The sequence below is a fragment of the Hyla sarda genome, unplaced genomic scaffold (assembly GCF_029499605.1).
Source record: "Hyla sarda isolate aHylSar1 unplaced genomic scaffold, aHylSar1.hap1 scaffold_231, whole genome shotgun sequence".
Lineage (NCBI taxonomy): Eukaryota > Metazoa > Chordata > Amphibia > Anura > Hylidae > Hyla > Hyla sarda.
In genome coordinates this window covers 173,106-186,612 of record NW_026608991.1, presented here as the reverse complement: position 1 = coordinate 186,612, position 13,507 = coordinate 173,106, and the positions used below count along the sequence as shown (strand labels likewise).

Here is a 13,507-nt window from a genome sequence, read left to right as displayed (position 1 = left end):
TTTGCGTGTTGTGTGTTCACAGGATTTGTCAGGATGCGGTAGCCCTTCTGGGTGTCCCTCCTGGCGGTCTAGGGGAGGTGTGTGTGGCCATTAGGTTCCGCACCTCCCTGCAAACACCCCGGGTACTCCTGCTTTGGCAGGGTACCTACCGTAATCGGCTCTGCGGGCAGATACCTTGGCTAACGCCAAGGGGGATGCCGGGAGCATTTGTGGTCCCCTAGTAGCTTCGGCGAAAAGGGACATCGAACCTGGAACCTCGCAGGTACCTTTTGGTCCGGAGGCGAAGGGTAAGGTTTGTTGGGGGGCCTCTCTCCTATCGGAGAAGGGCTTGCGATAGACCGCATCCTTTGTGCACGTTTTTTTAGTGTAACACGTTTGCACTTTTTCTTGCACTTTGGGTGAATCGAAAGCACGTTCCTCGGCTTTAGATAAAAAAAAAAAAAAAAAAAATCTGTTCTTATCAGTTTAATATCTGATACGTCCCCTATCTGGGGACCATATATTAAATGGATTTTTGAGAACGGGGGCCGATTTCGAAGCTTGCTTCCGTCGCCCTATGCATTGACCCGATATGGCAGTATCTTCGGGTACAGTGCACCACCCCCTTACAGGGTTAAAAAGAAAGATTCCTACTTTCATTGCTACCTGCTTGCTGGCTAGCCAGCTAGCCAGCCCTGTGGGCCTTGCTGCTGCTGCTGCTGCTGCAGCCAAAAAACAAAAGGTGGTGCTGCTGCTGCTTCTGCTGCTTCTGCTTGTGTCTGGCCGCTGTTGGAGCGTCCAGGCACAGGACTTCTGCTGCTGCTGACTAAATGGCCTCCTTAATTGGATCATTTGAGTAGCCAGCACACCTGTGCAGGTAGGGCATGACATGATAGGCAGCTGCCTTGATAGCGGGTGGGTGCTGAATGTTCCTAATTGACAAAATAAGATTAATGCTTATGAAGAAATATAAAATCTCATCCCTTCCCCAATATCGCGCCACACCCCTACCCCTTAATTCCCTGGTTGAACTTGATGGACATATGTCTTTTTTCGACCGTACTAACTATGTAACTATGTAACATAACATGGGGGGGTCTCCTGGCTGTTCACACAGGTGTGTCATTGCTGTACATTGACCATGCATTGCTTCTGTGGTATTGCAAAGGCAAAGACAAATGCTTCCAGCCATCCATTGCACTAATGGATTGGTCATCAGCTGGCTGTCTATGTCCCGCATCAATATAGACCAAAGTACAGAGGGTTAGGCTATGCTATAGTGCACCTACCTGATGCATCAGAAGGTGCGAGGCCCTTGCTAAATTCTGTGCACAGACTTTGAGATCTATGCTTTAGACTGTATCTAAACCTGCTCCAACATGGACTGACATTCTGGCCTACTTTCAGCCGATGCGACTTGTCTGTCGCTGAACAGTCGCTTTTTATGTATTCAGCACCTATGTATAATGTTGTAAAAATGCTCTAGAAGCTAAAGTCGCAGAAATGTCACACATATTTGGCCTGCAACTTTCTGTGCGATAAATTCAGACAGGAAAAATCAGTATAAATCCTTAGAAAATTATCCCCCAGTGTCTCCATCTGCTGGCGGTATTGAATAAGCATTGCTGCACTGATGGGGTATGCATTAGACGAAAAAAAAGAAGAAAAAGAAGAATAATACGCCCAGAAAAGAGGCGAAAAGGAGAAAAACGTAAAAAAAACGTGAAAAAAAAGTAAGAGGAAGAGAAGGGAAAAAAAGGTGGAAATGGGTTTAAAAGTGATTTCGGCGGAGAAATATATATATATATATATATATATATATATATATATATATATATATATATACGCGCACACACACACATATATATAAACGTATTCTCCGTTGAGATATTGCAGCCGCTGCTGTGTCCAGGCCCAGGAGCCTTAGCACTGTGCTGTGATGTCACTCAATACCACTGACATCACTAGGTGTAAACAACATCTCTCCTTTGCTGTGTATGTGACTATGGAGCTGTTTGGTGATGTCGTCTATTATGGCCTTCATAGAAGCAACAGGAGATTGTTGCATCCATCTAGAACCCTCAGAACTACAGTGCTATGATGTCACTCACTTCCACAGGCCTTGCAGAGTGTAAACAACAACAACCCAGCTTTGTTGTGTATGTAACCATAGGGATTGTGATGTCACCTAGAACCTTCACAGCAGCGACAGCTTTATGAGGAGCATCAGCACTGCTCTGCCTGAGCAGAACCATCACCGCCATAGGTTGTCAAATAACCCGGATTTAACCCACACAGGTAAGTCCAATGGGGTGCAGGCATGTCCTCTATGCTTACAGCTTCCCGTGGGTGTTGGTTTGATACCGTTTGGGGACAGCCAAGGAGGCATCTGCAGGCAACAAAGGTAGGTGTGTGCTTGTGTGTGTGTTTCCTATGCAGATCCTAAGCCCAGTGTCACATGCAAGTAGGAGGAGTAAGAAGGGTTCCTGGCAAATCCGGGTTATGGATTGCATTTAAAAAGGCCCCGTGGGAGTGCAATGGGCCCCTGTCTTGCTGCTTAGCAATAATGGTATGGGTTTAGGTTCTGCTGTGTGTACTGGTGGTTGACTGCCCCCCAGCCCAGAGTGTGCATGGAAAATTGTCTGGCAGCCTCCCTGACAGCAAGCAGTGATAGTGCCCATGAAGGGGACCTTGTTGGGCCCGCCCCTTTCACGGTTATCGCTTCTCGGCCTTTTGGCTAAGATCAAGTGTAGTATCTGTTCTTATCAGTTTAATATCTGATACGTCCCCTATCTGGGGACCATATATTAAATGGATTTTTGAGAACGGGGGCCGATTTCGAAGCTTGCTTCCGTCGCCCTATGCATTGACCCGATATGGCAGTATCTTTGGGTACAGTGCACCACCCCCTTACAGGGTTAAAAAGAAAGATTCCTACTTTCATTGCTACCTGCTTGCTGGCTAGCCAGCTAGCCAGCCCTGTGGGCCTTGCTGCTGCTGCTGCTGCTGCAGCCAAAAAACAAAAGGTGGTGCTGCTGCTGCTTCTGCTGCTTCTGCTTGTGTCTGGCCGCTGTTGGAGCGTCCAGGCACAGGACTTCTGCTGCTGCTGCTGACTAAATGGCCTCCTTAATTGGATCATTTGAGTAGCCAGCACACCTGTGCAGGTAGGGCATGACATGATAGGCAGCTGCCTTGATAGCGGGTGGGTGCTGAATGTTCCTAATTGACAAAATAAGATTAATGCTTATGAAGAAATATAAAATCTCATCCCTTCCCCAATATCGCGCCACACCCCTACCCCTTAATTCCCTGGTTGAACTTGATGGACATATGTCTTTTTTCGACCGTACTAACTATGTAACTATGTAACATAACATGGGGGGGTCTCCTGGCTGTTCACACAGGTGTGTCATTGCTGTACATTGACCATGCATTGCTTCTGTGGTATTGCAAAGGCAAAGACAAATGCTTCCAGCCATCCATTGCACTAATGGATTGGTCATCAGCTGGCTGTCTATGTCCCGCATCAATATAGACCAAAGTACAGAGGGTTAGGCTATGCTATAGTGCACCTACCTGATGCATCAGAAGGTGCGAGGCCCTTGCTAAATTCTGTGCACAGACTTTGAGATCTATGCTTTAGACTGTATCTAAACCTGCTCCAACATGGACTGACATTCTGGCCTACTTTCAGCCGATGCGACTTGTCTGTCGCTGAACAGTCGCTTTTTATGTATTCAGCACCTATGTATAATGTTGTAAAAATGCTCTAGAAGCTAAAGTCGCAGAAATGTCACACATATTTGGCCTGCAACTTTCTGTGCGACAAATTCAGACAGGAAAAATCAGTATAAATCCTTAGAAAATTATCCCCCAGTGTCTCCATCTGCTGGCGGTATTGAATAAGCATTGCTGCACTGATGGGGTATGCATTAGACGAAAAAAAAGAAGAAAAAGAAGAATAATACGCCCAGAAAAGAGGCGAAAAGGAGAAAAACGTAAAAAAACGTGAAAAAAAAGTAAGAGGAAGAGAAGGGAAAAAAAGGTGGAAATGGGTTTAAAAGTGATTTTGGCGGAGAAATATATATATATATATATATATATATATATATATATATATATACGCGCACACACACACATATATATAAACGTATTCTCCGTTGAGATATTGCAGCCGCTGCTGTGTCCAGGCCCAGGAGCCTTAGCACTGTGCTGTGATGTCACTCAATACCACTGACATCACTAGGTGTAAACAACATCTCTCCTTTGCTGTGTATGTGACTATGGAGCTGTTTGGTGATGTCGTCTATTATGGCCTTCATAGAAGCAACAGGAGATTGTTGCATCCATCTAGAACCCTCAGAACTACAGTGCTATGATGTCACTCACTTCCACAGGCCTTGCAGAGTGTAAACAACAACAACCCAGCTTTGTTGTGTATGTAACCATAGGGATTGTGATGTCACCTAGAACCTTCACAGCAGCGACAGCTTTATGAGGAGCATCAGCACTGCTCTGCCTGAGCAGAACCATCACCGCCATAGGTTGTCAAATAACCCGGATTTAACCCACACAGGTAAGTCCAATGGGGTGCAGGCATGTCCTCTATGCTTACAGCTTCCCGTGGGTGTTGGTTTGATACCGTTTGGGGACAGCCAAGGAGGCATCTGCAGGCAACAAAGGTAGGTGTGTGCTTGTGTGTGTGTTTCCTATGCAGATCCTAAGCCCAGTGTCACATGCAAGTAGGAGGAGTAAGAAGGGTTCCTGGCAAATCCGGGTTATGGATTGCATTTAAAAAGGCCCCGTGGGAGTGCAATGGGCCCCTGTCTTGCTGCTTAGCAATAATGGTATGGGTTTAGGTTCTGCTGTGTGTACTGGTGGTTGACTGCCCCCCAGCCCAGAGTGTGCATGGAAAATTGTCTGGCAGCCTCCCTGACAGCAAGCAGTGATAGTGCCCATGAAGGGGACCTTGTTGGGCCCGCCCCTTTCACGGTTATCGCTTCTCGGCCTTTTGGCTAAGATCAAGTGTAGTATCTGTTCTTATCAGTTTAATATCTGATACGTCCCCTATCTGGGGACCATATATTAAATGGATTTTTGAGAACGGGGGCCGATTTCGAAGCTTGCTTCCGTCGCCCTATGCATTGACCCGATATGGCAGTATCTTCGGGTACAGTGCACCACCCCCTTACAGGGTTAAAAAGAAAGATTCCTACTTTCATTGCTACCTGCTTGCTGGCTAGCCAGCTAGCCAGCCCTGTGGGCCTTGCTGCTGCTGCTGCTGCTGCTGCTGCTGCAGCCAAAAAACAAAAGGTGGTGCTGCTGCTGCTTCTGCTGCTTCTGCTTGTGTCTGGCCGCTGTTGGAGCGTCCAGGCACAGGACTTCTGCTGCTGCTGACTAAATGGCCTCCTTAATTGGATCATTTGAGTAGCCAGCACACCTGTGCAGGTAGGGCATGACATGATAGGCAGCTGCCTTGATAGCGGGTGGGTGCTGAATGTTCCTAATTGACAAAATAAGATTAATGCTTATGAAGAAATATAAAATCTCATCCCTTCCCCAATATCGCGCCACACCCCTACCCCTTAATTCCCTGGTTGAACTTGATGGACATATGTCTTTTTTCGACCGTACTAACTATGTAACTATGTAACATAACATGGGGGGGTCTCCTGGCTGTTCACACAGGTGTGTCATTGCTGTACATTGACCATGCATTGCTTCTGTGGTATTGCAAAGGCAAAGACAAATGCTTCCAGCCATCCATTGCACTAATGGATTGGTCATCAGCTGGCTGTCTATGTCCCGCATCAATATAGACCAAAGTACAGAGGGTTAGGCTATGCTATAGTGCACCTACCTGATGCATCAGAAGGTGCGAGGCCCTTGCTAAATTCTGTGCACAGACTTTGAGATCTATGCTTTAGACTGTATCTAAACCTGCTCCAACATGGACTGACATTCTGGCCTACTTTCAGCCGATGCGACTTGTCTGTCGCTGAACAGTCGCTTTTTATGTATTCAGCACCTATGTATAATGTTGTAAAAATGCTCTAGAAGCTAAAGTCGCAGAAATGTCACACATATTTGGCCTGCAACTTTCTGTGCGACAAATTCAGACAGGAAAAATCAGTATAAATCCTTAGAAAATTATCCCCCAGTGTCTCCATCTGCTGGCGGTATTGAATAAGCATTGCTGCACTGATGGGGTATGCATTAGACGAAAAAAAAGAAGAAAAAGAAGAATAATACGCCCAGAAAAGAGGCGAAAAGGAGAAAAACGTAAAAAAACGTGAAAAAAAAGTAAGAGGAAGAGAAGGGAAAAAAAGGTGGAAATGGGTTTAAAAGTTATTTCGGCGGAGAAATATATATATATATATATATATATATATATATATATATACGCGCACACACACACATATATATAAACGTATTCTCCGTTGAGATATTGCAGCCGCTGCTGTGTCCAGGCCCAGGAGCCTTAGCACTGTGCTGTGATGTCACTCAATACCACTGACATCACTAGGTGTAAACAACATCTCTCCTTTGCTGTGTATGTGACTATGGAGCTGTTTGGTGATGTCGTCTATTATGGCCTTCATAGAAGCAACAGGAGATTGTTGCATCCATCTAGAACCCTCAGAACTACAGTGCTATGATGTCACTCACTTCCACAGGCCTTGCAGAGTGTAAACAACAACAACCCAGCTTTGTTGTGTATGTAACCATAGGGATTGTGATGTCACCTAGAACCTTCACAGCAGCGACAGCTTTATGAGGAGCATCAGCACTGCTCTGCCTGAGCAGAACCATCACCGCCATAGGTTGTCAAATAACCCGGATTTAACCCACACAGGTAAGTCCAATGGGGTGCAGGCATGTCCTCTATGCTTACAGCTTCCCGTGGGTGTTGGTTTGATACCGTTTGGGGACAGCCAAGGAGGCATCTGCAGGCAACAAAGGTAGGTGTGTGCTTGTGTGTGTGTTTCCTATGCAGATCCTAAGCCCAGTGTCACATGCAAGTAGGAGGAGTAAGAAGGGTTCCTGGCAAATCCGGGTTATGGATTGCATTTAAAAAGGCCCCGTGGGAGTGCAATGGGCCCCTGTCTTGCTGCTTAGCAATAATGGTATGGGTTTAGGTTCTGCTGTGTGTACTGGTGGTTGACTGCCCCCCAGCCCAGAGTGTGCATGGAAAATTGTCTGGCAGCCTCCCTGACAGCAAGCAGTGATAGTGCCCATGAAGGGGACCTTGTTGGGCCCGCCCCTTTCACGGTTATCGCTTCTCGGCCTTTTGGCTAAGATCAAGTGTAGTATCTGTTCTTATCAGTTTAATATCTGATACGTCCCCTATCTGGGGACCATATATTAAATGGATTTTTGAGAACGGGGGCCGATTTCGAAGCTTGCTTCCGTCGCCGTATGCATTGACCCGATATGGCAGTATCTTCGGGTACAGTGCACCACCCCCTTACAGGGTTAAAAAGAAAGATTCCTACTTTCATTGCTACCTGCTTGCTGGCTAGCCAGCTAGCCAGCCCTGTGGGCCTTGCTGCTGCTGCTGCTGCTGCAGCCAAAAAACAAAAGGTGGTGCTGCTGCTGCTGCTTCTGCTGCTTCTGCTTGTGTCTGGCCGCTGTTGGAGCGTCCAGGCACAGGACTTCTGCTGCTGCTGACTAAATGGCCTCCTTAATTGGATCATTTGAGTAGCCAGCACACCTGTGCAGGTAGGGCATGACATGATAGGCAGCTGCCTTGATAGCGGGTGGGTGCTGAATGTTCCTAATTGACAAAATAAGATTAATGCTTATGAAGAAATATAAAATCTCATCCCTTCCCCAATATCGCGCCACACCCCTACCCCTTAATTCCCTGGTTGAACTTGATGGACATATGTCTTTTTTCGACCGTACTAACTATGTAACTATGTAACATAACATGGGGGGGTCTCCTGGCTGTTCACACAGGTGTGTCATTGCTGTACATTGACCATGCATTGCTTCTGTGGTATTGCAAAGGCAAAGACAAATGCTTCCAGCCATCCATTGCACTAATGGATTGGTCATCAGCTGGCTGTCTATGTCCCGCATCAATATAGACCAAAGTACAGAGGGTTAGGCTATGCTATAGTGCACCTACCTGATGCATCAGAAGGTGCGAGGCCCTTGCTAAATTCTGTGCACAGACTTTGAGATCTATGCTTTAGACTGTATCTAAACCTGCTCCAACATGGACTGACATTCTGGCCTACTTTCAGCCGATGCGACTTGTCTGTCGCTGAACAGTCGCTTTTTATGTATTCAGCACCTATGTATAATGTTGTAAAAATGCTCTAGAAGCTAAAGTCGCAGAAATGTCACACATATTTGGCCTGCAACTTTCTGTGCGACAAATTCAGACAGGAAAAATCAGTATAAATCCTTAGAAAATTATCCCCCAGTGTCTCCATCTGCTGGCGGTATTGAATAAGCATTGCTGCACTGATGGGGTATGCATTAGACGAAAAAAAAGAAGAAAAAGAAGAATAATACGCCCAGAAAAGAGGCGAAAAGGAGAAAAACGTAAAAAAACGTGAAAAAAAAGTAAGAGGAAGAGAAGGGAAAAAAAGGTGGAAATGGGTTTAAAAGTGATTTCGGCGGAGAAATATATATATATATATATATATATATATATATATATATATACGCGCACACACACACATATATATAAACGTATTCTCCGTTGAGATATTGCAGCCGCTGCTGTGTCCAGGCCCAGGAGCCTTAGCACTGTGCTGTGATGTCACTCAATACCACTGACATCACTAGGTGTAAACAACATCTCTCCTTTGCTGTGTATGTGACTATGGAGCTGTTTGGTGATGTCGTCTATTATGGCCTTCATAGAAGCAACAGGAGATTGTTGCATCCATCTAGAACCCTCAGAACTACAGTGCTATGATGTCACTCACTTCCACAGGCCTTGCAGAGTGTAAACAACAACAACCCAGCTTTGTTGTGTATGTAACCATAGGGATTGTGATGTCACCTAGAACCTTCACAGCAGCGACAGCTTTATGAGGAGCATCAGCACTGCTCTGCCTGAGCAGAACCATCACCGCCATAGGTTGTCAAATAACCCGGATTTAACCCACACAGGTAAGTCCAATGGGGTGCAGGCATGTCCTCTATGCTTACAGCTTCCCGTGGGTGTTGGTTTGATACCGTTTGGGGACAGCCAAGGAGGCATCTGCAGGCAACAAAGGTAGGTGTGTGCTTGTGTGTGTGTTTCCTATGCAGATCCTAAGCCCAGTGTCACATGCAAGTAGGAGGAGTAAGAAGGGTTCCTGGCAAATCCGGGTTATGGATTGCATTTAAAAAGGCCCCGTGGGAGTGCAATGGGCCCCTGTCTTGCTGCTTAGCAATAATGGTATGGGTTTAGGTTCTGCTGTGTGTACTGGTGGTTGACTGCCCCCCAGCCCAGAGTGTGCATGGAAAATTGTCTGGCAGCCTCCCTGACAGCAAGCAGTGATAGTGCCCATGAAGGGGACCTTGTTGGGCCCGCCCCTTTCACGGTTATCGCTTCTCGGCCTTTTGGCTAAGATCAAGTGTAGTATCTGTTCTTATCAGTTTAATATCTGATACGTCCCCTATCTGGGGACCATATATTAAATGGATTTTTGAGAACGGGGGCCGATTTCGAAGCTTGCTTCCGTCGCCCTATGCATTGACCCGATATGGCAGTATCTTCGGGTACAGTGCACCACCCCCTTACAGGGTTAAAAAGAAAGATTCCTACTTTCATTGCTACCTGCTTGCTGGCTAGCCAGCTAGCCAGCCCTGTGGGCCTTGCTGCTGCTGCTGCTGCTGCAGCCAAAAAACAAAAGGTGGTGCTGCTGCTGCTTCTGCTGCTTCTGCTTGTGTCTGGCCGCTGTTGGAGCGTCCAGGCACAGGACTTCTGCTGCTGCTGACTAAATGGCCTCCTTAATTGGATCATTTGAGTAGCCAGCACACCTGTGCAGGTAGGGCATGACATGATAGGCAGCTGCCTTGATAGCGGGTGGGTGCTGAATGTTCCTAATTGACAAAATAAGATTAATGCTTATGAAGAAATATAAAATCTCATCCCTTCCCCAATATCGCGCCACACCCCTACCCCTTAATTCCCTGGTTGAACTTGATGGACATATGTCTTTTTTCGACCGTACTAACTATGTAACATAACATGGGGGGGTCTCCTGGCTGTTCACACAGGTGTGTCATTGCTGTACATTGACCATGCATTGCTTCTGTGGTATTGCAAAGGCAAAGACAAATGCTTCCAGCCATCCATTGCACTAATGGATTGGTCATCAGCTGGCTGTCTATGTCCCGCATCAATATAGACCAAAGTACAGAGGGTTAGGCTATGCTATAGTGCACCTACCTGATGCATCAGAAGGTGCGAGGCCCTTGCTAAATTCTGTGCACAGACTTTGAGATCTATGCTTTAGACTGTATCTAAACCTGCTCCAACATGGACTGACATTCTGGCCTACTTTCAGCCGATGCGACTTGTCTGTCGCTGAACAGTCGCTTTTTATGTATTCAGCACCTATGTATAATGTTGTAAAAATGCTCTAGAAGCTAAAGTCGCAGAAATGTCACACATATTTGGCCTGCAACTTTCTGTGCGACAAATTCAGACAGGAAAAATCAGTATAAATCCTTAGAAAATTATCCCCCAGTGTCTCCATCTGCTGGCGGTATTGAATAAGCATTGCTGCACTGATGGGGTATGCATTAGACGAAAAAAAAGAAGAAAAAGAAGAATAATACGCCCAGAAAAGAGGCGAAAAGGAGAAAAACGTAAAAAAACGTGAAAAAAAAGTAAGAGGAAGAGAAGGGAAAAAAAGGTGGAAATGGGTTTAAAAGTGATTTCGGCGGAGAAATATATATATATATATATATATATATATATATATATATATATACGCGCACACACACACATATATATAAACGTATTCTCCGTTGAGATATTGCAGCCGCTGCTGTGTCCAGGCCCAGGAGCCTTAGCACTGTGCTGTGATGTCACTCAATACCACTGACATCACTAGGTGTAAACAACATCTCTCCTTTGCTGTGTATGTGACTATGGAGCTGTTTGGTGATGTCGTCTATTATGGCCTTCATAGAAGCAACAGGAGATTGTTGCATCCATCTAGAACCCTCAGAACTACAGTGCTATGATGTCACTCACTTCCACAGGCCTTGCAGAGTGTAAACAACAACAACCCAGCTTTGTTGTGTATGTAACCATAGGGATTGTGATGTCACCTAGAACCTTCACAGCAGCGACAGCTTTATGAGGAGCATCAGCACTGCTCTGCCTGAGCAGAACCATCACCGCCATAGGTTGTCAAATAACCCGGATTTAACCCACACAGGTAAGTCCAATGGGGTGCAGGCATGTCCTCTATGCTTACAGCTTCCCGTGGGTGTTGGTTTGATACCGTTTGGGGACAGCCAAGGAGGCATCTGCAGGCAACAAAGGTAGGTGTGTGCTTGTGTGTGTGTTTCCTATGCAGATCCTAAGCCCAGTGTCACATGCAAGTAGGAGGAGTAAGAAGGGTTCCTGGCAAATCCGGGTTATGGATTGCATTTAAAAAGGCCCCGTGGGAGTGCAATGGGCCCCTGTCTTGCTGCTTAGCAATAATGGTATGGGTTTAGGTTCTGCTGTGTGTACTGGTGGTTGACTGCCCCCCAGCCCAGAGTGTGCATGGAAAATTGTCTGGCAGCCTCCCTGACAGCAAGCAGTGATAGTGCCCATGAAGGGGACCTTGTTGGGCCCGCCCCTTTCACGGTTATCGCTTCTCGGCCTTTTGGCTAAGATCAAGTGTAGTATCTGTTCTTATCAGTTTAATATCTGATACGTCCCCTATCTGGGGACCATATATTAAATGGATTTTTGAGAACGGGGGCCGATTTCGAAGCTTGCTTCCGTCGCCCTATGCATTGACCCGATATGGCAGTATCTTCGGGTACAGTGCACCACCCCCTTACAGGGTTAAAAAGAAAGATTCCTACTTTCATTGCTACCTGCTTGCTGGCTAGCCAGCTAGCCAGCCCTTTGGGCCTTGCTGCTGCTGCTGCTGCTGCAGCCAAAAAACAAAAGGTGGTGCTGCTGCTGCTTCTGCTGCTTCTGCTTGTGTCTGGCCGCTGTTGGAGCGTCCAGGCACAGGACTTCTGCTGCTGCTGACTAAATGGCCTCCTTAATTGGATCATTTGAGTAGCCAGCACACCTGTGCAGGTAGGGCATGACATGATAGGCAGCTGCCTTGATAGCGGGTGGGTGCTGAATGTTCCTAATTGACAAAATAAGATTAATGCTTATGAAGAAATATAAAATCTCATCCCTTCCCCAATATCGCGCCACACCCCTACCCCTTAATTCCCTGGTTGAACTTGATGGACATATGTCTTTTTTCGACCGTACTAACTATGTAACTATGTAACATAACATGGGGGGGTCTCCTGGCTGTTCACACAGGTGTGTCATTGCTGTACATTGACCATGCATTGCTTCTGTGGTATTGCAAAGGCAAAGACAAATGCTTCCAGCCATCCATTGCACTAATGGATTGGTCATCAGCTGGCTGTCTATGTCCCGCATCAATATAGACCAAAGTACAGAGGGTTAGGCTATGCTATAGTGCACCTACCTGATGCATCAGAAGGTGCGAGGCCCTTGCTAAATTCTGTGCACAGACTTTGAGATCTATGCTTTAGACTGTATCTAAACCTGCTCCAACATGGACTGACATTCTGGCCTACTTTCAGCCGATGCGACTTGTCTGTCGCTGAACAGTCGCTTTTTATGTATTCAGCACCTATGTATAATGTTGTAAAAATGCTCTAGAAGCTAAAGTCGCAGAAATGTCACACATATTTGGCCTGCAACTTTCTGTGCGACAAATTCAGACAGGAAAAATCAGTATAAATCCTTAGAAAATTATGCCCCAGTGTCTCCATCTGCTGGCGGTATTGAATAAGCATTGCTGCACTGATGGGGTATGCATTAGACGAAAAAAAAGAAGAAAAAGAAGAATAATACGCCCAGAAAAGAGGCGAAAAGGAGAAAAACGTAAAAAAACGTGAAAAAAAAGTAAGAGGAAGAGAAGGGAAAAAAAGGTGGAAATGGGTTTAAAAGTGATTTCGGCGGAGAAATATATATATATATATATATATATATATATATATATATATACGCGCACACACACACATATATATAAACGTATTCTCCGTTGAGATATTGCAGCCGCTGCTGTGTCCAGGCCCAGGAGCCTTAGCACTGTGCTGTGATGTCACTCAATACCACTGACATCACTAGGTGTAAACAACATCTCTCCTTTGCTGTGTATGTGACTATGGAGCTGTTTGGTGATGTCGTCTATTATGGCCTTCATAGAAGCAACAGGAGATTGTTGCATCCATCTAGAACCCTCAGAACTACAGTGCTATGATGTCACTCACTTCCACAGGCCTTGCAGAGTGTAAACAACAACAACCCAGCTTT

The 13,507-nt window shown here is 46.0% G+C and overlaps 6 non-coding genes across 6 annotated transcripts; all 6 read left to right on the top strand.

Moving 5' to 3' along the window:
* Nucleotides 1-417: 417 nt before the first annotated feature.
* LOC130322189 (U2 spliceosomal RNA) lies at nt 418-603 on the top strand. Its single transcript, XR_008867759.1, has one exon. It is a non-coding gene; the product is annotated as a U2 spliceosomal RNA (small nuclear RNA).
* A 2,093-nt stretch (nt 604-2,696) lies between these two features.
* Nucleotides 2,697-2,887, top strand: LOC130322158 (U2 spliceosomal RNA). Its single transcript, XR_008867740.1, has one exon. It is a non-coding gene; the product is annotated as a U2 spliceosomal RNA (small nuclear RNA).
* Nucleotides 2,888-4,974: 2,087 nt separating this feature from the next.
* On the top strand, nt 4,975-5,165 carry LOC130322096 (U2 spliceosomal RNA). Its single transcript, XR_008867683.1, has one exon. It is a non-coding gene; the product is annotated as a U2 spliceosomal RNA (small nuclear RNA).
* Nucleotides 5,166-7,254: 2,089 nt separating this feature from the next.
* On the top strand, nt 7,255-7,445 carry LOC130322162 (U2 spliceosomal RNA). Its single transcript, XR_008867743.1, has one exon. It is a non-coding gene; the product is annotated as a U2 spliceosomal RNA (small nuclear RNA).
* A 2,085-nt stretch (nt 7,446-9,530) lies between these two features.
* LOC130322095 (U2 spliceosomal RNA) lies at nt 9,531-9,721 on the top strand. The gene has a single exon (XR_008867682.1). It is a non-coding gene; the product is annotated as a U2 spliceosomal RNA (small nuclear RNA).
* A 2,076-nt stretch (nt 9,722-11,797) lies between these two features.
* Nucleotides 11,798-11,988, top strand: LOC130322093 (U2 spliceosomal RNA). The gene has a single exon (XR_008867681.1). It is a non-coding gene; the product is annotated as a U2 spliceosomal RNA (small nuclear RNA).
* The last annotated feature ends 1,519 nt before the right edge of the window (nt 11,989-13,507 follow it).